Genomic DNA, 25,634 nt, shown 5'->3' with positions numbered 1-25,634 from the left:
TAAAAAGTAACTTAGTTTCTTCTAAGTCCCTTCCAAGTTACATTTTGTATAACTGAAAAGGACACATAACAATTTCGTTATATTCTCAAAAATACAAAATAACAGAATATTTCTATAGCAAAAATGCCAGTAGAAAATAATATTTATCTTGGAGAGCAACAAGCGCTATAGCCGTTTGTCTTTAATAACACTAAATTTTCGAAATTTCGGTCTGAAAGGTTGTTTCTTCTAGGCGAATCGATAAATGTTGCAAACGAAAACATGCGTTGTACTGGCGCTGAAGATGGCAAAGTGGTATTAAACTTCAGGAATACTTTTTTAACTATTTGTTTAACATTCTGAAGTTTGTATGTGGATCTTGTAAATACTGTAAGACCTGAAGCTCTATTTGGCCTTTTTGCTCATCGGAAGAAACTGTGCAAGCACTGCCTACTTTATTCAAGCAGTCAAATTCGAAAAACTCGGATGATAGGCATGGTGCAGATGCAGTAGATGTTGCAGTGGCCCGATTATTATCTACACTCTTGAGACTGTCTTGATATAGTATTTCAATTTCCTTACATAATAACTTTTGAACCCTATTACTATCGAGAGCTGGGAATAATTAGTATTTAAGTTCCTTGAAAGTATCTAAGTTACTTAAATGTAACTTAGTTACTTGTAACTAGTTACTTTTACAAAGTAACTTGTAACTGTTACGTTAGGAAAGTAACTATAGTTACAAAAAGTACCTAACTTGAGTTACAAAACGTAGTTACGTGGCACGTGACTAGTGAGTGATTTAATACCCCTTTGCCATCTTCAGCGCCAGTAGAACGCATGTTTTCGTTTGCAACATTTATCGATTCGCCAAGAAGAAACAACCTTTCAGACAGAAATTTCGAAAATTTAGCGTTATTAAAGACAAACGGCTATAGAAACTTAGTTACTTTTATATGAAAAGTAACTTTTTACAAGTAACTTAGATACTTTCTATAAAGTAACTAGTAACTTGTAACTAGTTCCATTTTACAAGTAACTATCCCAGCTGCTCTGTTACTATCACATGTATCTTTGAACAAACTCATCCATTTAAGTTTAAGCATTGAACAAGTAACGCTTGCTACTATTGCACTGCTTTGCACTTTAGCAGTGCAATCATATTCAGATAATTGAAAATATTATATATTAAATATTAAATTTTCTTTATATGAATGTACTGCAACTTTCTAAATCGTTTCCATGTATTTAAAATTGCTAGATTTAAGGTTTTGTAGCTCACCCAACTCACTAGTCACGTGCCATGTAACTCAAGTTACTTTTTGTAACTATAGTTACTTCTAAAGTAACAGTTACAAGTTACTTCGTAAAAGTAACTAGTTCCAAGCTTTGATTATATAATCAAAGGTTCCAAGATACTTTTAAGTTATTTAAAAGAAGAACTAGTTACAAGTGACTAAGTTACATTTAAGTATGTATGTACACTTTCAAGGAACTTAAATACTAATTACTCCCAGCTCTGTCAGTAGTATAGTATAAAAAAAGATCCCAATGTCAAGGTTACACGGCCTTCAATCAGAATTCTGATTCTGTGGAAGACGAGTCATCTACCACATTGATTATCAAAGGCTCCATGATACCCATTAAGATATCAACTTGAAACATTTTTTTTTATTATACCTGAATCACAATCTCCGTTTTAAACACTCAAATGCGTGCGAAAAAGGGCCTTTAAAACACACGTGCTTTAAAGTTGCTAAGTAACGATACTTCAAGTATGACTTTTGAACTGTCATCTGGATGAAATAAAAAATCCTCTTAGGTCGCTTTCTGTAAATGCAGAACATTTCTTTGGCTTTTGTACCTATCCTTTGGTTGAAGCTTTCACAAATGCGCGTAATTTAGGGTATGCTTCCAAATCTGTTCCACTTTTTAATTGCAGCATTGCTTTAAAGTTTTGAATGAATGCACCAAAATATAGAAGATTTAAATACCTTTGACATTTCCTTCATATATGCCAGCATTATCGATTAATTTAAGACTGTATTCGTAAGTAACTTCCTATTCGTCCATGGAAACAACTTTTCATATTCTTTATAATAGGCTTTACTGGATTTGGATTTTACACCTACCAACGTTTGTTTAGATTTTACAAGCGATTTAATGGACGATGTATTACCTTTTTCAACGGAAATCGTTTTATTTACAAAGATGATGATGATTATAAGCAAACGTCAAGTGACATTTCCATGGCAATCGTGAAATTTCGAACACCCAGCCCACTTAATTAGACATGTATATTTTAGTATAACGTCAATATGACTTCATTGTATTTCCTATTTTTAAATTATACTGCAGGTATAATAAAAAATACTATAAGATACACGTGTATAATTGTTCTTTAAAGCACTTGCAACGTTAAAGGCACTCCGCTTTGCGTCGTGCCCTTAAACTCGTTGCGCGTGCTTTAAAGACTTGATTATACACTTGTATCTTAATATACTATTTTTGTTCGCTTTGGGCAAGCCAAATTGCGTTCCTCCACTTTTCTACGGTAACATTCTCTACAGTTTGCTGAAATAATGAAGCAGATCTTTCATTTTAAATGTATTGCAATTGTGTACTCACTGAAAACCAATTTGCTTTACCAATGTCCGCTTCAATTGAGGTAACTGTAAAATGTGATTCAATGTTGCCTCTTTTTTTATGTCCATTTCCTTCACGCTTGTTTTCTTTAGGAATTCTTGGTGTTCCAATTACTCCCTTACAACCATTTCACGCTGTTTCCGACTTTCTTACACTTTTTTTTCTTCACTTCTTGACGTCTCTATTTTTCTCACATTTACTCTTCTGCTTCTTATTAATACCTCTTTCAATTTTTTAAGGTGTCTGCCTTGTTAATTCCTTTAACGCCTTCGCTCTAGCTTCATATCCCTCTCTCTTCGTCTCACCTTTTTTCTTTACACCTTGTTCCATTGCTTCATATCTCTTTCACGTGTACATCAAGCTCCATCCATACTACCTTCATTCAAGTACATTGTTTCATAAATCCTCGTTTCGAATCTTTTTTTTAGCATTCTTCGTACCGTCTTTCCTTGGCCTCCCTCTTTCGTGCATTCCTCTGACCTCATTCGCGCGTCCTTCTTTCACTACTGCTTCTTTTCGTTCTTCACCGCAACGGCTCTTCTTCCTTCGAACTTTCCCTTTTATTCTTCCTTTTACTGCATTCTCCTTTGTTGACTTTCTTAACCTTCTCTTTACATATTTTTGGCGCATTTTTGAGGCCTTCCGACTCCTACACCGCCTTCAGTTTTCCTGCATGCTTTTCACGGGGCTTTTCACTTTATTTTGAGTGAATTTTCCTGCACCACCCTTTACTCCTATTTCCTACATGCCTTTTTTTGTTTATTTTTCTTTCCTTGACATGGAAACCCTTAGAGTTTTTGATATGGTAGCCGCCTCACATAAATGGATGAATCTTTCAACCCCCGTTTTGCTATTAAAAGTTTGTGATGTTGTAATACCGGGTGGGTCATTAGTGCGTGAGTAGAAGATTGTGGGTTTATTAACGCACATATTTAAAATTCCATGTCGGGGCATGTTGAAGGACTCATAAGACTACAGCATAAAAATATTAATAATAAACCAAATTGTAGTTACAGGGTGATTTATATCAAGGTTGAATTTTTTTAACAACTTCTGTTGCATATCCTTGATCAATTTTAGTGCGACTTACACATGATATCTAAAATGAGTATTTTAGCCGCAATACGGCGCTTTTTCAAAGAGTAAAGTCACACTAAAATTAATCAAGGAATCGAAGCAATAATTTGATAATGTAAATCACCCTGTATAACAATCGCAATTTCGTTGAAAATCTTTTTAGGTTCTAGCCTTAAGATTCCTTCAATGTTCCCTGGCAATCAATTTTAAATATGTGCGATAATAAACGGACAATCTTCCACCCACGCAACAATGACCCACCCTCTATATTGTATTTTATTCAGCTTGTCCAAATTTTAAATGTAAGATGGAAACCTTTAACTTTAAAATCTGGATCTTCAAGTTTCAATAGTAAGGGTAGTTTCAAGTCAAAACCTTGATAGCCTAAATTTCAGGATTCTTCCATTTCTGTGGGTTTGTGACGGAATCCTTTCGATTTTCTCGCAGAAATAGGTAAATTAGAATTTTTAAACCTGTAAAGAATGTCTTCCCAAACAAATGTTAGTTTTTATTAATGTATAGAATTTAACTAAATGATTGGAGTCAGTGAAATATGGGTATTTTTACGGAGAGGTTGTCAAGGCGTTTTTTTTTAATTACCCCTAATCGTCAGTCGCCCCTCGAGGTCTTTTGCATAAAATTACATCCGTTTTAAGAGAGAGAGTCTTAGGTCATAATGATATTATGCTATTATGGAAAATCTTGATCAACAGCCGTTCGGGATTGGTAAAGAAAAAGACACTAACCAACTGACAATTTAGACGTAGCCATTTTAGGAACAATCCGCCATTGTGGGCATTCAAAATTACGAAGAAACTAAATGGGGATTGACTCGATTTAACAAATTTAATTCAGAGAATCACAGCTACCAGAAGTAAGCCGAATTTTTGGGGTTGATTTTTTTGCGATTGGCTTATCAAGTATTATAGGTCACTATCATTAGATCATTACGAAATAGCCAATAAAAACAAAGGTTCCTGTATTCGTTGGTTACCGACGCACAATAAACCTTTGATTTTATTGGCTATTTCATTATGATCTAAATAAATAAATAAATAATCACACATAGCCGAAAATGCAAACGTCTGCACGGCGATTCGTTATTTACCCCATTTCAAATGGGAGACGATTTTTTGAAGTTGATTATTTTTTTGAAAATAAATTTGTATTTTGTTTGCAAATGGTTAAAACCCCAGTTACGTCCCAAAACCACAAATTTTGAAACTGGTTCAAAATTACAGCCTCTTGTATTTTAGTAACTCTTATTGAATCGTGGTCACAGTACTGTGGAAACCTCTTTGCATTTAATATCAAATGTTTATTATGAAATATTATTCAAGCCGAATGGGGTTTACTCATAGGCTATTCATACTGCAACTGAGAATACAAGTTTCGTATTAGTCAGGGTCATCGGTTATCAAAGAGAGATTTCGTCACTATCAAACTTTTACTATAATAGGTAGTTTTGTATTGACGTTGGAATCGATTGCATCGTTTTTAGTGTAAAAGTGACGTTGAATTTTCTAAATTAAGGGTGAGTTTTTCACTGAGTCATCTGAATTTCATTTGTGTAAACGAATAATTTAAAATATAGGTAATTCAATAGTCCATTAATTGTTTGAATGACTTAGACAAACAATTACCTAAGTTTCCATTCAGGTGGATTAAGTGAGTATCCTTAAATCGGAATCTCACTTTGCTACATGTTCAAAATATTGTGCCTATTTTGTGCCGATTTGTGCGCCATTTCTCAAATTTTGTGTGCTTCTCGTTTTCGAGAACATCAAAGTTTTCCGTTGCTTGAGATAATGCTCTTAACCTTTTTCCCAACGATCTTGGTGCCTGAATAGCCTCAGAAAAAGAATTTTACATCTTTGAATCAAACACAGACGGTTATCAAGTGCATGTGATTTACTTTTTCGGCGTCAACATAATGTGTTTAATACGTTTGAAAGCTTTTACAACTCCATATTCATGTGTCAAGAATAATTTTGGGTACATTTTGCTCTAAAACTTTTGACCTAGACCACAGAGAAGAATTATATTTAATTGTTACACATCCGAACTCTATACCAAAATGACTTAGGGAATGAAATATTATATTGGGCCTACAGTTTTTCCTGTTCCCGATTCACTCGAAGTACTATAACTGTTGTTCTTGTTGAGGCACCGTCCCAAAAATCAGTAGCTAAAAATAGATTGTTTCTGGTCAAAATTAGTTGAAATCTACAAAATGAAATAAATTTTGGTCAGGATCTTTGCATTTCCATTTAATTTACGTACCTACTCGCTATATCTGAATTTAAGATACATTTTTTTGGGGAGTGATGAGCCTGTATTGTATTGATTTAATAAAGAGCGTTCCGTCTTTGTCGGTAATTAGCTACTAATTGTGAAATTTCTCTTAAAAATCCCCAGGATTCCACTTTCAACGTCGCTTGAATTATTATCTTATCTTGCCTGTTGTTTGAATGCATTTGAACTGAAAATACAAAACCATTGAATCTCGCTTGAGCGCACTTCAAATTCTACAAAAGGAGCGTTTATTATAATTTTCAAATCGTTTATTGTTTTGAAATCCGAATAAATTACCCCTCGTGAGCGAGTACGCCTGTGCGAATTGCTAAAATTTATCCAATTAATAAATCCCCTAAGGTGCGAGGAGGATATATTTAAATGTAACTGTAAGCAAGGTCGTATTACATTATCTAATTGGTTTGGGAGTCGCAGAGGTGTCGGTGATCTTGTGTAATATCGGGACCTGTCATGCCACCAGGGAACGCTCATCCTCCTTTCACGTTTTAGCTCATGTTATCTCCCCATTCTGCTACGTCCATGTCACAGACGATTCCCCGATAAATATCGGGTCTTTCTCACTGTCAAATATCTCAGCATGTGGTACATTGACTAATTTTATACGTGTTCTTTTCAAAAGCAAAATAATTTCACAAAAAGCCCCACATTGGTGGTGCAATAGTAATATCTCTATTGTAAAACGTAATAAACACAAACAAAGAGGTTTCAATTTACAAAAGATCACCGCATGCAAGAGTAAATTCGCATTTGGAATATCTAAAGAGGTGAAAGCTCCAAGCAAACTTCAGCTAAATGTTGCTGGGGAAAAGCTTTATATGTATATATACGTATGGAAGAATTTCTAGATTAAATTTAAATTTTAATAGAATGCGCGCTCATTGGAAACACAACAATCATATTTCGTGATTAATATACCTTTTTGTTCTTTAGAATTATTTCTCACAATAAACAGGCTTTTAACTTTTGTCTATAATAAATAAGGGATAACGGTTTTCTGTCGCTCGAATGCCCACTGCTTCTAAAGCGTGTCCCTCACTGAAAGTGTCGCATTAATTCTCTTTTTGTCTGCTTCAATGGTTTATGAAAAAGTACGATCAACTATATATGAGGTGATTGGATCTAAGGGTAAATTTGATGCAATCGTTGTCGAGATACTTATTATTTACCAAACACTGCAGGGAGATTAACGGGGTCCAAGTTCATTAATTAATTGAGCAAGTATACCCTCCCTAAAGGAACAGCTGAGTACCCTTATCATCTGATGGTAATGTCCTAATTTTTATTTAATGGGAATTAGCGAGTGGCCACCCTCGATTTGTTCGACAAGGCTCTTGTTCCTAATCTTAAACAAAATTTGCCACTTATTACGAAGGTCGATATTGTACTGGCTGGTGGCGAGCAGTACCATTTAGCCCTTCTTAAGGACTGATTAAATATACGGAGTGCTCCATTAATAATGGTCACAGGCCATATCCATGGAACCGTTTATTGGACACCTTCGGGAAAAAATGTTTGTTAATAAAAGAGGCCAAGAAAAAAAACTTTGGAAGTTTCTAGGTTTATCGCTAGAGGGCGCACGATTCATGGTTAAGTAGAAAAATCACTTTTTTCCTAAAATATACTGAACAAGCAAGCATAAAAAATACATGCATCGCAATCTTGTATTAATTTTGAATCATTTTGATGCAGCACATATTAATAGAGTCGTTTTAGTAAATGTGATGAGTCGTCTAGGGCGCGATATAATTACTATATGATATTATGATACTATATAATATTATCAAATATGATGAAAAAGTGAGAATATAAGAGAAAACCTTATTTTTATATCTGTGACCTTTATTAATGTGACACCTTGTACATTCAGTTTTCTGATAGGATTACACTAGTACTGGCTACCTTCCAAATCTCACTAGCTACAGGGGATATTGATGTCCGGCGCATAAATAAGCAATAGTACAGTACGGTTTCGTTCTTACTAGATAGTAAATATAAATCCAATCAATTCAGTGGTACCTTTAAGGATTACCTTGTAATGGCTACCGTCCAAATGCCACTAACCAGTACACGAGAAATTGATAACCAGGATATAAACAAGCACACAGCAGTGCTTAAGAATTAATTAAATATTCGTTCATTTTTCTGATACCTTTGGGATTACACTAGCACTGTTAGTACTAGTAACTTCTAATTTTCAAGTACGATTTTGTACTTTCTAGCTAGTAAATGTTAAAACAATTAGTTGTGTGATAACTGAAGATAAATTAAACGAATATTTAAGTATACAGGGTGACCCAACGAAAATTCGACTCCCCTTATCTTTAAAATCAAGCATTTTTCAGAGAATTTCCAATACAGTTCAAATTTTTCTTTGAGGGGGAAGAAATACAAAAAAAACACTCGGACATTCTACCCATTTCGGTGTCACAGCAACCCCCTCAAGAATTTTAAGTGGTCTGCGAGGTGCCGTATCGCGATTGTGCCTATAACAACACGGAGAGGTACAGCATAGGGAAAATGATTGCTTTGCATGAGACTTAACTAAAGTCACATAAACATCTCTCCAGCTAGTTCAATTAAACTCAAGTATCAACAAAACCCCAACTCCCACAATTGCAAAGAATTATGTAACAATTAACTCCTGGTGCACGAATAGAAAATTGGTATGAGATCTGTTATCTGGGTCGTAATTTGGGCTCGATTAAACACAAAGCTAATCATTTATAGATAAAACAAATTTATTCGACATAAATCAATCAATAAGGTATCTGTACTAGCCACAGCAAACTTGTTTAATATTATTGTCATTTCTACTATGTTTATTGACTATTTATATTACCGAAAACCGTCTTCTATGCAGGTACCTATTATTAAACCTAACCACTCTCTTAAAAAGGTTCTCTCTGAAGTTGACACTTTAGTGACACTTTTAGAGGAAAACGTGTTAAATCTATTACTGGATATAAATGAGAATAGGTGCTATTTTGAATTAGAATTACTGAATAAAGTAAGCCTTTTAAAGACTTCCTTAAACCTGGACATTTTACTATCCTTAGAAAGAGTTCTCTTCAAGATTTGATGTGATCACGGGTCTCCAGGAAAACATGATGAACGTGGTGCGGAAAATGCGGTCATTATCATTTTATAAAAAATGGCTACTGTAGCACAGGGCTGTTGTGAATGACCACCCGGAATGGGAGGTACTTGCTATAAAATTCTATGATAATTACTTCCAAATTGAGCTACAATCGATCTGTCTTGTACAGGGTGGTTCAAATTCGTGGTTCACCATTGGGATTTCGGGTGAGGGATACAGTGTAGGTTAAATGGGGGCAAACTTGCCCCTTTTTCTGAGAAATCTTTAAAAATAACTGAGATACGACCGGAAATGGACGGTATGGGCACTTTTGTCGAAGAATTTGAATCTGTTATCAGAACTTCCATAACACGCTAGATGTAGAAGCTACTTGCTACTACTTTCTTATTTCTTATGGACGCGATATTAGATTTTTACGAAATGAGATAGACAAAAAGGGAAGAATAATGACTTGTCACACTGTATATTTTAAAAATATAATATATATAATAATTTCAAAATCTAATCTAGTTTCCCGTGGATGAATCTAAAACATTTAAATTTTTCTTGTAAATTTATTTATGTAAAAATATACAGCGTGACAAGTTATTTTTTTGTCCTCTAGGTATCTCATTCCGTAAAAATCTAATATCGCGTCCATAAGAATTAAGAAAGTAGCAACCTGTAGCTTCTACAATCTACATCTAGCAAGTAATGGAAATTCTACTAAAATATTCAGATTCTCCAGGTGCCCATACAAGATGCTAACGGGATTTCAGACCGTTCAAGCTAGTATAATGAAAAGGGAATTTAACATTCCCAGATTTTTGGTGATGTCCCAATGGTGAGCCGCGAATTTGAACTACCCTGTACATTATACTTGCTTTGATCTCTGCATTGCAAAATGACGCAGAGTTCAAGAATTATTTTAAACAATAAGTACAGAAAGAAATATAGTGATATTATGAATGTTTCCATTTTCAGGATGTACTCGTACTCGCAAATTTCCGTTCATGCATTGACTTGCATCCTTATTATCACTGATTTAGTTCGGTTTTGTTATTGGAGTTTACCTACATATACTGCATTGCATCTACTATTACCATTGCCTTTCAATTTTTACATACAATACTTTTCTTTGTTGTGGGAAATTCGCTCCATTTTGCCACAATCATTGAATAGAAATAGAAATAAAGACTAACGTTGTTGCCTTATTGTTTTAATTTATTACACTCAGCAAAAATTTCCTGTACGTATAGATGGAGAATTAAAGTATTCTCATTTTTGATTTAAATTTTTCTAGGGTTGCTTATAATTCAGAGGGAGTGCTAGAAGAAGATATTTTTATTATATTATAAATTGTCACATTAAGAATGAAAATGAACTTTCAGGTATTTTCTCAATTTAATGAACTCTTTACTCCCTCTTCAATCGCTCCTCATTGTGGCACTTCTCTCCTCTGCCTCCTTTGCACTTCTTGTTTCAAACTCATTTCTCTCACTTTCTTTCATTACCAACACTCCTCCTTAAGTGTGGAACATTACGCCACTTTAGTGTATATTTTACTTTACGTTCTTTTCTTATCTATCTACGCGCTATAACTCCTCCTTTCCCTTTTTCTTCGTGTCTGTTTGTCATTTCATTCTTCGCGACAATGCATCTTCGTATGTCTGTGATTTTTACCTTTACTACATTCTTTTGTCTCTTTCATTTATTTCTCCGCAAGCCCATTTCGCCATGTCTTTATAACTTCTCACTTCTTCAACGCCCAGCATATCTTTTCACTTTTTCACCCCACCTCTACGTTTCCTTTGCGATTCGTTTACTCCAGCTTCCTGCTTCCGTTTACGTTCCTTTTCATTGAGCTTTTACCACGCAAACTGCATTTCTCCTTCAAGATTATTTCACGTCTATTCTAAGCTCTTCTTCTTTAACTAATTGGGCCCCCTCTTTTTACGCCTTCTTTTTTTACGATTGGGCAATTTCCGCATCTTCTTTCAAGAGTGTTTTTTTGTTTGAATTTCTGAACACATCCGCGGAAGGGTTGGTATCTCTAACAAGGGATGTAGCTAATTAAGTGGTTCTAATTCTTGGTCAAAACTCTATAACGTGAGGTTAGTTCGGCGCTGTAAAACTCAAACCCCGCCGCATAAACGGCCAGCTAGCTCAGATTCTTAATTAAAAGAAGGGCTCGAGATGAGAATCTTCCACAGCGGTTTGTTCGTTTGGGCATATAACATAAGTTTTTGATCTTTGGTAGTCACTAGAAATGATTAGTTGAGCGCCATCCAATTTTGCACAAATTCTGACCTCTCCTGTATAGAAATTGGGAAAACACAAGAGAGCCAAATAATAAATTCACTACGAGCAATTCTGATTTATTAATCCTGGCAAAACGGTGCAGGATCGCAAATAAAATGTATCTTCAATACGACAATAACAAATACTTTAAATGACAAAAATAATCCCCAAATAAATTCATGAACACTTCCCTAATAATTACGTTACCAGACCCCTACAACAATGATCGAGCAAAAATGTAGTTAAGATTTCAAATAGATTCCAAGATTGAATTAAGTTAACCCGAATAACAACTCATATAGGCAACACTGGGTACAAGTAAATTAAAAATCTTACCTTGAATAACACATACGCTGTCTTCTCCGAAAAAGAGCTCTCCTTCGAAGTTCCAGTTCTGTAACACAAAAACAAACCCCAAGCTACAACGCTCGGAACGATTATATGAGCCAGAAGGGCCAAAAAAAAAGCTTACTCGTAGCCGGCTCGTTTACCCATACGTTAAATACAGGTGCGTTGCTCTTGAAGAGAGCCACGACCTCAAACACTTGATGCGAACAAAATACAAAGCTCCAATCATAAATCGTCGGAAGGTTACACTAGATTAACGGTATTGAAGCAAATAAAAAAAAGGGTTGTGTAAAAGATCGTATCTTCCGAAAATTCCACAATCAGCTGGTCGCTCCCGGTATCGTTTAGGTGTTAGCGCTTATCTACTCCGTGGTACGCCGGATAGCTGCCGGCAATCAACAGGTGTTCGTACTCCGGAATATTCGCAAGATGCAAATTCATTTACATACAAGGATTCGTCTGTACAAGGATTGACCTACTACATGGATTGACCGGTACAAGAATTCGTCTACTACATGGACCCCCTAAAAGTAATGAAGATGTAACACTCCCTTAACGAGATTTTTAATAACATACCTGAAATCGTCAGGAGGGTAATGAAAAATACTTAAATCAATGAAATATGGAAATTATCCAAGAGGTTGTGAATCTGAAAGAATTTTAGATAACATAACGTAAAAGAAAACCAACGCCATTCCACTTACATGTAGGTAGGGCGATGAACTTCCACCAGATATAGCCTCACAACGGAGAAAACGGCTTCTGAGTTACTCTACTCGACAACGCCAATAAACAGGTAAAATTGCCAGAGATTTTACGTGAATGATGGCAAATATTACCCACTGGTTTTAGAAGAATTCACAATGCCACGCTGTACAAGTACAACCTCGTTGGCTTTAAAACGGAAATGAAGTGAAAAAATTACGCGATTCTGCGCGAGGAAAGAAGCACGCGTACAAGTAACGCCATCTCACCTATATCCTGCCTAACGTAGCAAGCGGTAATTTTGAAATTTGAATATAAATAAACTAAACTGTTACAACTCATTATTTAGATACAAGTCTACTATAAACTTACCTTTCATTAGAAACGAAATGGCAGCTCAAGGGTCATGTAAACAATCGTCGCGACTGCTTAACCGAAAAAGAACCGAATCGAAATCGGTATTTTTTTCAGGACCGAAAACCGAACCGAAACCGTTATTCCTTCAGGAAAGGACTCATTATTTTTTCCGGTTCTTTTCGGTTTTTTACGGTTCTTAACAAGTTATTAGATAAAATATTACTCTATGATTGGCATCGGTGGATTATCAATTTTTAATAAGGAGGTGCGAGGTTTTAGAAAATAAAAATAAAAAACAATAGGTACACCATACATAATTTTTGTGTATTTTTTCGGTTGTTTCATTGTGACCATGTCTATGTCAATAACGTTGATCAGAGACAATAAATTATTATTATTATTATTAATAAATTAAGTTTAAATATATATTTCCCTCTTCGTCCTTTATTCCTCTTATCATTGTAAATTAGCTACACTGGCGATACGTCACGTTTTGCTATTCGTGACTTTTTACTTCTTTTTCAAACCAATTAATTAACAATCACCTTGTTATAATGAATTTTTTGAATGCCATACTTTCTAAAGCACTAGAACCGAAAAGAACAGTTATGGACCGACAAAATTGCGCAGAACAGAACTGTTATCTTTTTTAAAACAGAAACTGCAAAATCCTTCTTACAACTATGACAAAGAATTATCGAGTGTATCGACAATTATTGACTACTTTTACTCAAAACTCGTCGAAAATATTTATTTAGCATTACATGGTGAAGTGATTAGACTGAAACCTCGCCATAGTGGAGCGAGTGGCTGCTCAGAATCTACTTTTCGAATGCTGAGAGAGTTTGAAAACGCGGACATCAGGTGGAACGTTTCTAAAGTAATTCAGAAAGTATTGAATTTGTTTTACAGCCGGTGTTACGACTTACCTAACGATCACGAATAAACCCCAGGTATGCACATGCTACAATCGATGTTAATGGATTTTTATTATTACTTTCCTGTAATGCCGCAGGCGTTGCTTTGAAGTGCTGACAAATAAAGCACAACACACGTAATGGGCCATTACAGTTTATTATTCATTTAAAATACTACAACAGTTTTTCATAGTAAACATAATCTACCTTCACAAATTGTTAATCACACCACTAGACATGGAAAAAGAGCAATTAAAACTAGTAGGTATTAATAATAGTTTGAAACCGCAGAGCTTTCTCGCGTAAAATATGAAAATTTTCTCGCAAATAAGGGAAGTGGCGATAAACTCTAAAAAGGCACGCAAAATCTTGTTAATTCCTTAAAACTCTCAGTAAAGTAAATTTTATGTTTAACACTAATGCATTTCGCCGTAACAAGTTCATTTTGCTTTTAAGTTAATGTTTTTCATTTAAAAGTTTCATAGCAAATTTAAGAGAGGATTATTTCCTAATCTAACAGGAACGCTTTCCTGGAAAGCTATAATTCGAAATTGAAAAACGGTCTCGGCTTACAGTTTTTCCGTAAAGCAGATGCAGACAACGTATAATGAATTTGCAGTTTGATGGACGTTTTTCTACCGTTTTATGACAGCAACTTATGTTTCAAGGAAAATGCTAAACTTTTACTAATGAAAACATGTTTCGATAGCAGTTCCGGCACCATCATATAGTACAAAAACTCTAACCAACTGCGTAGCATGTGGAAAGCAACGGGAAACTACCACATTAAAGATCCTAGAATTTCGAGGCAACAATGCAAGGTTCATTCCTAAATTACATACTAAGTGTTTAGTGTCACTGGTTTTGTAATTTTTTTCTCTATCGAGTGACATAAAAACCCAATATGGCATCCATTTAAAATAAGGAAGTTGATGTCAATATCTCGAAAAAAAAATTTTTTTCTAGGTCCATTGAATTTATCCCATTGAATCTTGAAAATTTTTTCGATACCTCTTTTTCTTACTAAAATATTTGAACTTTTAGAAATGGCGATTTTCACTTTATTCCAATTATCTACGAAATGATTTATTTTTTTTTTCAAAAAATCGCGTCGGATTATCCATCAGCATAAAAAACTACACAACTTTGCTGAATCTGTAAGTATAATAATAACAAAGATAGCCATGTTATCTTACTTAATTTAAGACACTCTGTATAAGAGGTGCAATTATTTGTATATTTTATTTTATAGCTTATGTTAAATTGACATTTTAATAAGTTTGAATGAGTGGACTAAGTCGCTCTTTAACCGTGAGGGTAGATAAAGTGATCACTTTAACCGCAAGGGTATATAAAGGGAAGCAGATGATTATGCATTCTAATGACATGTGTCATTCTAATTTCAAATGGGATGGAGAGCACGATGTAAAATGACGTTCAGAACATATGACAATTCTGTTTCTATAGAAACGATCGCTAGGACAGAACCTAAGCTTGCTATTTTTGACGTCTAAATTAAATTCAGAATTCTCAGAAGCTTTACAATGATTTATATGGTTTCGGCTGTAAAATAAAGTTTTGTATTATACACGACGATAAAGGGAAACCAACCATATCGTGAATTAGTTCAGTCAATGGTTTAAATATCCATTTATCGTCTAATATAATAAATAACTATTACATCAAGTAATGCAGAATTTTTCAATAGAATTTGCGTTAAGTAGCCAATTTTAACATCTGTTGCAAGCAATAGCTTTTTTGATTCTGTTGCGAGAGCTTATTGGGTAATGAGTGTAATGGCTTTAATAATCCCTCTTACTGTAAGAGGTTAAGTATGTACTCGCTCGATATGGGTTTGCTATAGAATCGGCATTTGAAATCTATCCATAAAAAATACATCTACCTGCTTTTTTATTTTAAAACATAATTAGGGTGGAGATGTAGTAAGGTACTTAACAAGTACGAGTACTTATTCTCGGTTATAAGTATCAATTATAATGAAATTATTTCTAGGCAAAAATTGCTCATTTCCTCTATATTTTTAACTTAAATTTGGGAAATTGATGGAAATATATGGAGCTTTCTAGAACTAGTATATTTTTTTATATTCAAATTTATTACAGTTAGTACATTCATTTAGTTTGTTTTTGTTAATTGCATTTACCTACATTTCTTATAAATAGCGCAAGAGTAATGAAAAATCAAACATTCTTACAGAGCGGTCAATATGTATGGAACAAATTGAATTTTTAACGTGAAAATGCACTATTGGAAAAGAACCTGAAACAAATCGATTTTTAGTTTTAATGTGATAACATATTTGTGAAAATACTACCCCCTCTAGCACCCCTTGTTTGTTTGAAAAAAAAATTAGTTGTCTAATGGATTGTATTATGTCTTTCCCAAATAAAAATATAAAAATCCATTTATCGTCCCAAATAGGAGATGTTGTAATTCTGTTTTCGGCAATATACAGCGCTTTGTTTAATTTGGAAAATTAATTGTGAAGATTTTTGGATTAAATCAAATAAATGGCATTCTTTTCTTCGTCCTACGTAGGGTTTTGTGATAGAGATATTGTCCAAAACTCAAAATTGATTTACGATTGCGATTGAAAGAATAACGAACAAATAATTAAAATCTCTTTCAAACGAGGTGCCACTAAACTTGGGACTCCTTTTAATTTAAAATTTTCGATGAGGTGCATTTAATGCTGTCATAATATGAACCTCCATTGCAGAAATACGTACAAAATCAAACTTGGATGGTCTGGTTAAATTTAAAAAAAATTGTTTTAAATAAAAAAATTTTACACGTTTTTACACGTCAACGAAATTCATTACGGATTAATTTTCAAAACATCTTGGGAAGTTGGACTCATTGGATCAATGTGAATCTGGATTAGGGAATGGTGGGTTACATGTTTATGGTGGTCGATTTAGCCGTTTTCAAAAATGTAAAATGTAATGTAAAATTTACACATGTACCGCTTCATAGCGAACATGAACGAAGGTACGTTCAGAAATAAAAAGCGATAACAAGGTGTGCGTTTTGAGATAAGCATTGATTAGTCCGTATGTGCGGGATTTTAGACAGTAGTCGAGGTTAGCCTATCAAGGAGTTCGTTCTTATTATTTCTGCGCGAGTAATGTATTATTTTCGTACCCAATCTTGCGAGCGGCTACGTTCTTAAATACGTTAAATTGTCATTTTAAAGTTTATCTAGCACCAGTTTTTATTTTGAGTGGAAACTTCCATACAAGAACGTCGCAGCTAACAGTAAAGACCGGTTCAAAACAAGTTTCTCAAAGTGTGAGTGACACATTTTGGCAGCGCCTTGTGCGACAAATACATTTCTATACAACGCCATTCGGCAAGAAATTTAAAGACAATTAATTGATACATACTCACAACAAAAACCGTAATGAATTGGGAAAATTGGCAAACTCACTGTTCGCGATTCCTATCCCTTACCTTTAATTGATACTATGTTAAATTAATTGCATGATGCTAAGTTCCTTTCGGTTTAAAGACAGCCTTTTGGAACATCTTTATCTGAGTCTTCACGTGCTAATGCTACCAATGGACATGATTATCGATGAAAGTTTTTCCGATTGCGTATTAAATGCTTCAAAATTCTAACGGCGTCCGTTACTTGACACATAACGGCCTAATGACGTTAATAACCATTAATCTCAAATTAAAACGCTCGAAACTATTAAAGCACTATTTTTTCTACAACCCTAAGCACATTTTAATTAGAGATCAAGTTAGCATTGGGCACAAAGAACATGAATGTGCCCTTTTTTAAGTGCTAAGAACATCTAAATCCAGCCAGCAAAAACAAACTTTAAGCTAACATTGTTTGTAATATAATACAGTCGAAAAGCGTCGTATATTAAAATTCCGTCTTGAGCAAATACTCCTTTAATTAATGAAAATAAATATACGCAGCGAAAGACGTTTACATGTATTTGAAAGTATCTTTTCCCCCGAGATTGTGCATGATGTAAACTGGGAATAAGTTAGAGGCAAACAGATAATAAGAAAAACTGGGACCACTTTTTAATTATAGCAGTAATTAATTTTCAAGTAAAATATAAAAAAGTTAAATTTCGTACTTGTCATTCGCAAGGCTTTTTTAAATGTATTTAATCTACAGAAAAATGTTTTCCTTTCAAAGTTTTTATCTAGGAGGTGATTGTAGGAAATTGCTTTCCTTACACGATTGAATAACTTTTAACTACTTAACTAAAGAATTGCCATAAAGATGTTAAAGATAAAGTATTTCTAATTGAAGTCTGTAATAAATAATATGTAATAAAACTACTTTGGAAACTTGAGAAGCGCTTCAGATTGAGTTTCAAATATATGGCGAATCGAAAGTTCGAGAACACAATTTGAAGTTTCCATCGATATTTTTTTATTGGAGAAGATAAATTTTTAAATTGGCTTATCGCTACAGCGATTAAGCTTCCTTAAAGGTTTAATTTTTTTACGTATTGTGTGAAACTAAATGTTGAAGATCGTTTGTGAAAAAGTGTTATAGTAAATAGTACCTAATTGCTGCTCGGCTGTCCCATTCCAAAACACACTAATCAACATTTTCTTCGAAAATCAGTTTTCACTTTCGTGTAGATACTGTGTTAATTCTGCATCCTTTTACCTAACGAGGATAGCTCTATTTACTACCGTTACGAAGAAAATGTTTGCCAAAACCCAGTATCAGCAGCAACTCATTCAATATCAGTATGTGGTACTTACTGTGTATTGGCATTGATGTAGTTGTAGTGTATTGTATGTGTGCGAGGGTTAGGCAGTGTAGCCTTCCTGTTGAGGGCTGAGAGGTTGGACCCTACGATTTTGGGGTACTCTTTCCTTTTCAGATTTTGCAAAAAGTTTACCTTCGACATTTGAACTCGATTAGGTGCCTGCGTACGCGAAAATAACAAAACTGAACCTTTTTAGGAGCGCACCATCTAGGCCATCTAGGGGTAGGGTAAAATAATTCGATAGTTTTATTTGATTACATCTCCACTCTATTCTCAAGGGACTGTTTACGCCTTTCCTTTTAGATGGAGCCAGTTTCGCGTTAAATTTTTTTAAATAATTCTTAATTAAAGATTAAATGAACATAAATGGTTACCAGAAGATCATCAGTTATTATCATACATCTAACGCAGATATTTTGTTTCAGGTATGTGTTGCCGTCCTGTGCTACGAGTATTGCAATCTGTACTGGTAAGTTTTTACTAAATCAAAATCTTGCAATTATTTAAAATAGGCACGATTCAGTTAGCTTTGCAAATTCGAATCATTTATAACGCATGGCATCGTCGCCTTAAAACAAACTTGTGCTGCAGTGTACCGCCGTTGTTTTCTTTTCGCCATCGCAAAATTAAGCCTCCAATTTAAGGAAAAGCTGAGTGACAACTTTCTTTAATAAAAAAATTCATTTTCTGCTGCAGCACTTAATTTTTAATTATTGGGGAACATGATTTTTTTACTCAAAAAATTTAGCAGTAGATTCCAGTTTGAGAAACACATTTTCTTTTAAATTAAACATTAAATTTTTTTAGTTTTCTGCTATGTGCGGGTTCTATTTTACCGTGTCCGCCCCATTAATTAAACTGTGCTGTCAAAGTTTAAAAGATTACATTAAAAAAGAACTAACGCTCAACAGACGTATGATATACGTTTACACGGTAGTTTTAATCTATGCGAAGAGAAAATTGCTGTGACAGACGTTTACTAATCATCGCAAAAAATTTGTCGTTATCTCTCGGTCTATTTAGTTAGAGGGAGCACTATAGACTCGCATATTTCCTGCCACCCAAAACTTGGCATTAATTTAGCGACCGTGCGAGGGGGAAAAATCGACCCCTAACGTACAAAAAAAAATTGTTTAACCGTCACGCAAAAAAGGTATCAAATTCTCATTCCTGTTAAATATTAATACCAGCCAAGAAATTGGAATTCATTTATCCACGTATGAAGGGGTGAAATCTGCCCCTAACGTATAAACACATAATAATAATAATATAAGCTTTTATTGAATATTGAACGCATTTAACCCCTACGCATAAAAGGTTTCAAATTGTCATGCTGGGCAAAACATTAAGATTCATATTTGCTACCACCCAAGAAATTGGAATTCATTTATCGATCGTCTGAGGGGGTGAAATCCGCCCTTAACGTACAAAAAAATCGTATAACCCCTCGGCAAAAAGGTCTCCAATTTTCATCCCTGTTAATAAAAGAAAGATTCTTATTTTGTACCACCCAAAAAACTGGCATTATTCTAGCGACCGTCTAAGGGGTGAAATCTGCCCATAATTTGATTCCATCCCTTCGGACAATCTCTAAATGCCATGACTGTGACAGTGGCAACTTTTTAAATATACTATACAACTATACTTCACTGGACGTTAATTTCACACGGGTTGCCAGTGTCACGTGTTACAGGAATAGCAAATACACCACATTTATCTAGAGAACGAGCATAGTCTAGCAGACTTCGTGTTTTTTTATTTTAAAAAATTTCTTTGTTATTTAAGAAAGTTGAACAGCAGCTTAAAATCAGACCAGTCGTTGCACCCGAAAACGGTAGTTAGAACGCATTAAAACAAACAACTATTCTCATAGTTCCAATTTTTGATTTGGTGCCCTGGTTCGAAGTTTTTGTTTTTGGAAAAATCATCATAACTCAAAAAAACATTCAAAACTATCTTTCAGTATTTACAATTATGTTTTTATTTTTTCAACTAATAAAATAGCTCAAAAATTTTACAAAAATATTTTTTAATAACCACCCCATCGATTTCCTTCGCAGGATATATTGAAAAATAATTTTTAAGGCAAATGTTATAGTAAATAGTGTAGGAATTTTATTAATGCTTTATTTTAAAAATTCGATGGGGAGGTTATCAAAAAATGTTTTTTTTTTAAATTTTTGATCGATCGCCATTTGAGTATTTGACAAAATAATTATAAATAGGTACAAATGTTTTAGAGAACTGAAAGGTAGTTTTAAAAATTTTTCTATAGTCCTTAAAATAAGGGAGTTATGACGATTTTTCAAAAACTGCGAACCGTGGCACCAAATCAAAAATTGGAACAAGAAAAATTGTTTGTTTTAATGAGTTCTAACTGCCGTTTTTGTAAGAAGCAAGAATTCTTGCTTCTTGTCTTGTCTTGTCTTGCTCAAGACAAGAAGTGATACTTGCATTTTTTGCAAGGTTCCGGCGATCGATTTTGAAATACGTATTTGCTCCACGCGCTTGAAAATAGCTAGCTTGAGTAATCGCGTCAATAGTTATTTACATAAAAGTCAGGGAAGTTTACCATTACTGGCGAGGAATAATTAAATTGAATTAATTTCGGAGTCAAGTATAGTATCACTTCAGGTATCAGGTACATTTTTTCCGAAATTGTCTTTTTAATATAAAATTTGGGCCTGAGTGGTGCAGTCGCGTGGAAGCACGATTGCGGTACTAAAGGCACCTGGTTCGAATCCGTGTTCGGGCAAAAATCCGCGTCCAAAGATAAAATAAAGTGATGACAAGTGAGTCATTATAGACATTAACAAAGGCTATGCCAATGTAATATACGAGGCGGCAGGAAAAGGAATCTGGTAAAGTGACAGGCTACAGGAAAAGTACTTAGGTAAAGTGTTACTGCCACTGCCATGAAAGCTAAAGGGTGAGTAAGTTCGGTTAGCATAATATTTTTCAACATTAAAGGTTGCCATTTGAACATCTGCACAAACTCACAAAATTTATGGGTTCGAATTTAATATCTAATAGTGATATTCTCATTTATCCAATTTTTAGCATTTTTTAACAAAATATTACAACAATTCTGGATTCTTTTTGCATTTCTATCGTAAAATTTTGCACAATATTTGTAAGGTAATTAGTCCAGGGAATAGATGGTTTTAACTTGGAAAATGAGAAGTAGTTCCAATTTCTTTTGCATGTCCTAGACAGTTGGTGGTTAAGAATCTAAGTTTTCGACCTCCCACCCCTTGTGCTTCCCCCGTACCACCCCCAAAACCCCTGAAATTTGGTTGGTTTCTTAGTTTTTCAATCACGTCTTTTTAATGGTTCACTTTAGAAAAAAATATTGTTATCTGAAATTGTAGACCATAAAATTCTACAGAACTTTGATATACACTACTTTTTTGTGAAATGTTTATTAAAAAAGATATAGAGCTTGAAAGTTGGTTATATTTTGAAGAATTCTGAAATTTCTATGTACATGTTATAACCAAATTTCATAGTTTATCTCTATAATTCTAAACCCCCCTACCCTGCACCCTTACCAAAGGGGATGCATAATAATTCAACTTTCAACCCTTGCTGGGGATATTTGAATCACTGTGAGATTGTAGCGTTTTCTAATATACTTTTGAAATAAAAAAATTGTCTCACTTCAGTTCAGCTTCATCCCCCCCCCCCCCCAAATATATTTAAGGATAACCAAAAAACAATAATGGCGCAAAGATATCTTTTTACGGCGCATTTCAGCGCATACCTGAGAGTACAATTTCGTATGAAAATATGTAAAAAAAAAGTAACTTTTAAAAACATTAAGTTGGCCCCCCCACTTTTTGAACATTTGTCACGGCTTAACCGTAATGGCGCTAGCTTTAATTCAAGTGGCGCAATTGGGCGCATAACCAAATGTATCAGGTGACCTAGTTACAAGGGACAAAATACGTACTGGGGGGGGGGGCTACGTTCACTTGGGCCCCCCCAAATGTTTTTTCGGATTTCTAAAAAACGATAATGGCGCAAGAGTTATTATCGGTGGCGCATATGAGCGCATAACGAGCGCATTCATTTCAAAATAATACGACTATCAAATCTCTCAGTGGGGGGGCCAAGTTAACGGACCCCTTTTCTTCAAAAAATTACAAGTGCTACGGATAACAACGGCAATACTTTAATCTAGCAGAAAGGTATAGCCATGCCCTGTGTTTCAAGTACCATTGTACTAAAACATACGGCACTTTAATCTAAGAGAATAGCACAATTAGGCTTAAGATCTGTTTATATTTGGGCAATCTTAAATAGGAACTTTTGGTAATAGCAACATTTTTTGATATTTCGTCACACGCATACCATAACCACAGATATCGTATATCTGTGCCATAATCGAAACTGCTAATCTGGTACAGCGCTTTTCTAATTTGTGAAATTCTGTTGGTTTGAAATAAATAGAAATAACAACCAATACCTAAATAATCCAGAAATACAGGTATGCATTGACTGTTAATTGAATACCGGTCTCCTCAGGGAAAAGCTTTGTTTTATGCTTTAATTTCTCGGGTGGAAAATCATTCTTTTTAACGAGATTTAAATACAAAATTTCGCTTTGATAAAACCACCAAATCGTTATAAAACTTTTATAACTCAAACTTGCGAATAATATTAAATGTATATGAAATCTCATAGAACGTGTACGTGTCTCTTATTTGATCCCACGGAACGTCTGCTAGATTTCTACCGGGGATTTCATTGGGATTTGCTGCAATTTTCGTGGCTTAGATGCTTCCGATTTCACTTCCCTTTATACTTACCGGGTATTATACACTTTTTGGATCTACAGTAATCAATTTTGCGGTTTGCGTGACGTTTTTGTACGCACATGTAAATCAGGCATTAGCGATTTACGATTCATATTACGACTTAATTTTTAATTGACTTGGGAATGGAACAATATTCTTAATGGCTTTCGATCGATTCAGAAGACGTTTCAACGTGTATGAATTTGAAATGTGTAATAGGGCTTCACATTCTCCATGACAAATCCATCAGAACATCAAAATTTTCAAAAAAAGGGACGATTTTTCATATTTCAATTGAGGTAAGGTCAATTGTGTGATAAACAGAAATAATAAGTAGAGGTCATTTTATTTTCAGTCATGAAATCATACAAACATTTTTAAGTGTTTCAGAAATAGTATCCATAACCTGAAATAGTAAGGTATAGTTCGAGATTCACCAACCCTTTACCATAATATAGGTACCCATTCCGTAGCCCATTCCGTACGGCATTCCGTATCCGTAGTTCCAATACTGAGGTTTAGCTCTGGGCATCGGATTTGGAGACGGATTGGCACGAATTAAACCCAAAAGTGCGAACACAAACGTAAGCTACAAAATCATACAGAAAACTATGCAACTTTGGCAATCTGGCAACTTACCAAAAGTACTGCCTTCATTTTTCACTTGCTTTGTTGTAGAAACCTAAGCAACTTGGTGTTCTTCACGAACGAAGCGTGTTTTATACCATTTCGGTAATTACGTTCCCATTATTAATTAACCATCAGGTTCATATCGTTCTTGTTTACCCGATTTTATATCAAACACCATTAACACTAATTCCCTCATTTATGTGGCTATCTACTAGTGATAATTTTATTAGTGTAATAATGCCGTATTTAAATCTTAAGAATAATATGATGCATCCAAAATCGAAAATATCCGAAACCTTAAATCATAGCCAATAGCAGTTACTTATTATTATCAATTAAAGTTTTTATCAATAATCCGATCTCAGGTATATGAAAAATATGGATCTCAAGAAACTGAAGAAAAGATTAATAAATTAAAGAATCTAAAGAAATGGAAGAATCTGAACAACCTGAAGTATTTTTAAGTTCGATAAATGAAAAATGGAAGCATTCCAAAATTTAATGTCTAAAGAAACTAAAGCATCTGAAAAATTCGATGAAAATGAAAATCATCATTTGCATTTCCCGGTGACGTGTGGAAACTAACACCCCAGGACCTGGAGTTTCATTCATTATTAGCAAACGTTACTTAGACAAAATTTAACGTTAAAGAGAATGTAGTGCAGAAGTTAGTACCTAATATCTTAAGTTAAACAGTTTAGAAAGGGATGTTAAAAATTTTAATAAAGGCAGAGTAATCTCACTTTTATACTTGCCTCAGGATTAATAAATTTGCGGGATAATAGACGCGTTTACCTTTCTGAAATTAAACGCGCAGTTTACGTCCCGGAAACCCCAGTTATCCTAATTTAATTTATGCATTGGTGATTTTTAAAGAATTCCTTCCGCGGAGATGATTTAAGCACAATCTAACCGTACCTGACCCTTCCCATTAAATACGCTACGCGGCGTTCTACGAAACTTTCCCTTAAATTACGAGAATGAGGTTTAAAGGAGCGAGGGCGCATTTTTCTTTTTTGAGTTTTCTACGCTGTCGCGTTCGTCACATTTCCAACGGAATAAAACTGGGGTGTGACAGTGCCGATTGTTTCTAATTTATATGCCAGCCCTTCCGCCCTTTAACTGAAGTGATTGACATTACATCTTAGTCACTCTGAACGTGGTTATAATTACGATTCTTGCATTTTGCCGGTTACATTTTAGAATTTAATTGTGTATTGCTGTCTGACCGTCTGTCTTCCCGTGTGTACGATAACTTTGTTTAGAAACGTTCGATCGCTTGTCTTAAGAATATAAGAAAGGTCGCTATTGCATTTTCCATTTTCCAGGAAATTTGCCCTATAGATATTCTCACTAGATTAGAGCGTTGTGTGCGGGTGCACCATCCTGTTGAAACCACAGATTCGAACTTTGTTTCTTTGTGTGCCGTTCATCGTTGTATTCGTAATAAAAAATGGCACCCAATGTAGTATGGACTTTTTTACGGGAATTATAAAAAACATAAAGTTGATGATGATTTCTCCAAAACGAAACGTTGTATTGAAAATCCCTCAACTCTGTCTAGTGGTCTTTAAAGACGGTCCCGACCTTTTAAATAGATGCGAAAGCTGGCAGCGCCAGTGAGTCGTGGGATATTGCGTGGTTGCTTGAAGTTGCAGAAGGATTCTGCTTATTTTGTATTGGTGTAAAAAGGTTGCACCTCGGGATGGGT

General features: G+C 34.6%; 1 protein-coding gene and 1 long non-coding RNA gene across 4 annotated transcripts in view; one reads left to right on the top strand and one right to left on the bottom strand.

The window, feature by feature from the left end:
• The window catches only part of LOC116164862 (poly(rC)-binding protein 3), a 241,458-nt gene that overhangs the window by 175,029 nt on the left and 40,795 nt on the right, over positions 1–25,634 (top strand). Inside the window, exons 1-2 of one of the 3 annotated variants that reach the window (XM_031479104.1) lie at positions 5,222–5,236; positions 18,920–18,963. The exons of the other annotated variants lie outside the window; for them this stretch is intronic. The gene's annotated coding sequence lies outside the window, so the exon portion shown is untranslated. Of the gene's footprint in view, positions 1–5,221; positions 5,237–18,919; positions 18,964–25,634 lie in introns of those variants that run through there. 3 annotated transcript variants of the gene reach the window in all.
• LOC116164864 lies at positions 23,621–24,053 on the bottom strand. Its single transcript, XR_004144014.1, has 3 exons — positions 23,933–24,053; positions 23,756–23,882; positions 23,621–23,699 (listed from the first exon to the last, which is right to left on the bottom strand). It is a non-coding gene; the product is annotated as an uncharacterized LOC116164864 (long non-coding RNA).

The sequence above is a fragment of the Photinus pyralis genome, unplaced genomic scaffold (genome assembly GCF_008802855.1).
Source record: "Photinus pyralis isolate 1611_PpyrPB1 unplaced genomic scaffold, Ppyr1.3 Ppyr1.4_LG2, whole genome shotgun sequence".
In the NCBI taxonomy this organism is placed as follows: domain Eukaryota; kingdom Metazoa; phylum Arthropoda; class Insecta; order Coleoptera; family Lampyridae; genus Photinus; species Photinus pyralis.
Note: the sequence above shows the minus strand (reverse complement) of the source record. Positions and strands in the feature narration are given on the sequence as shown.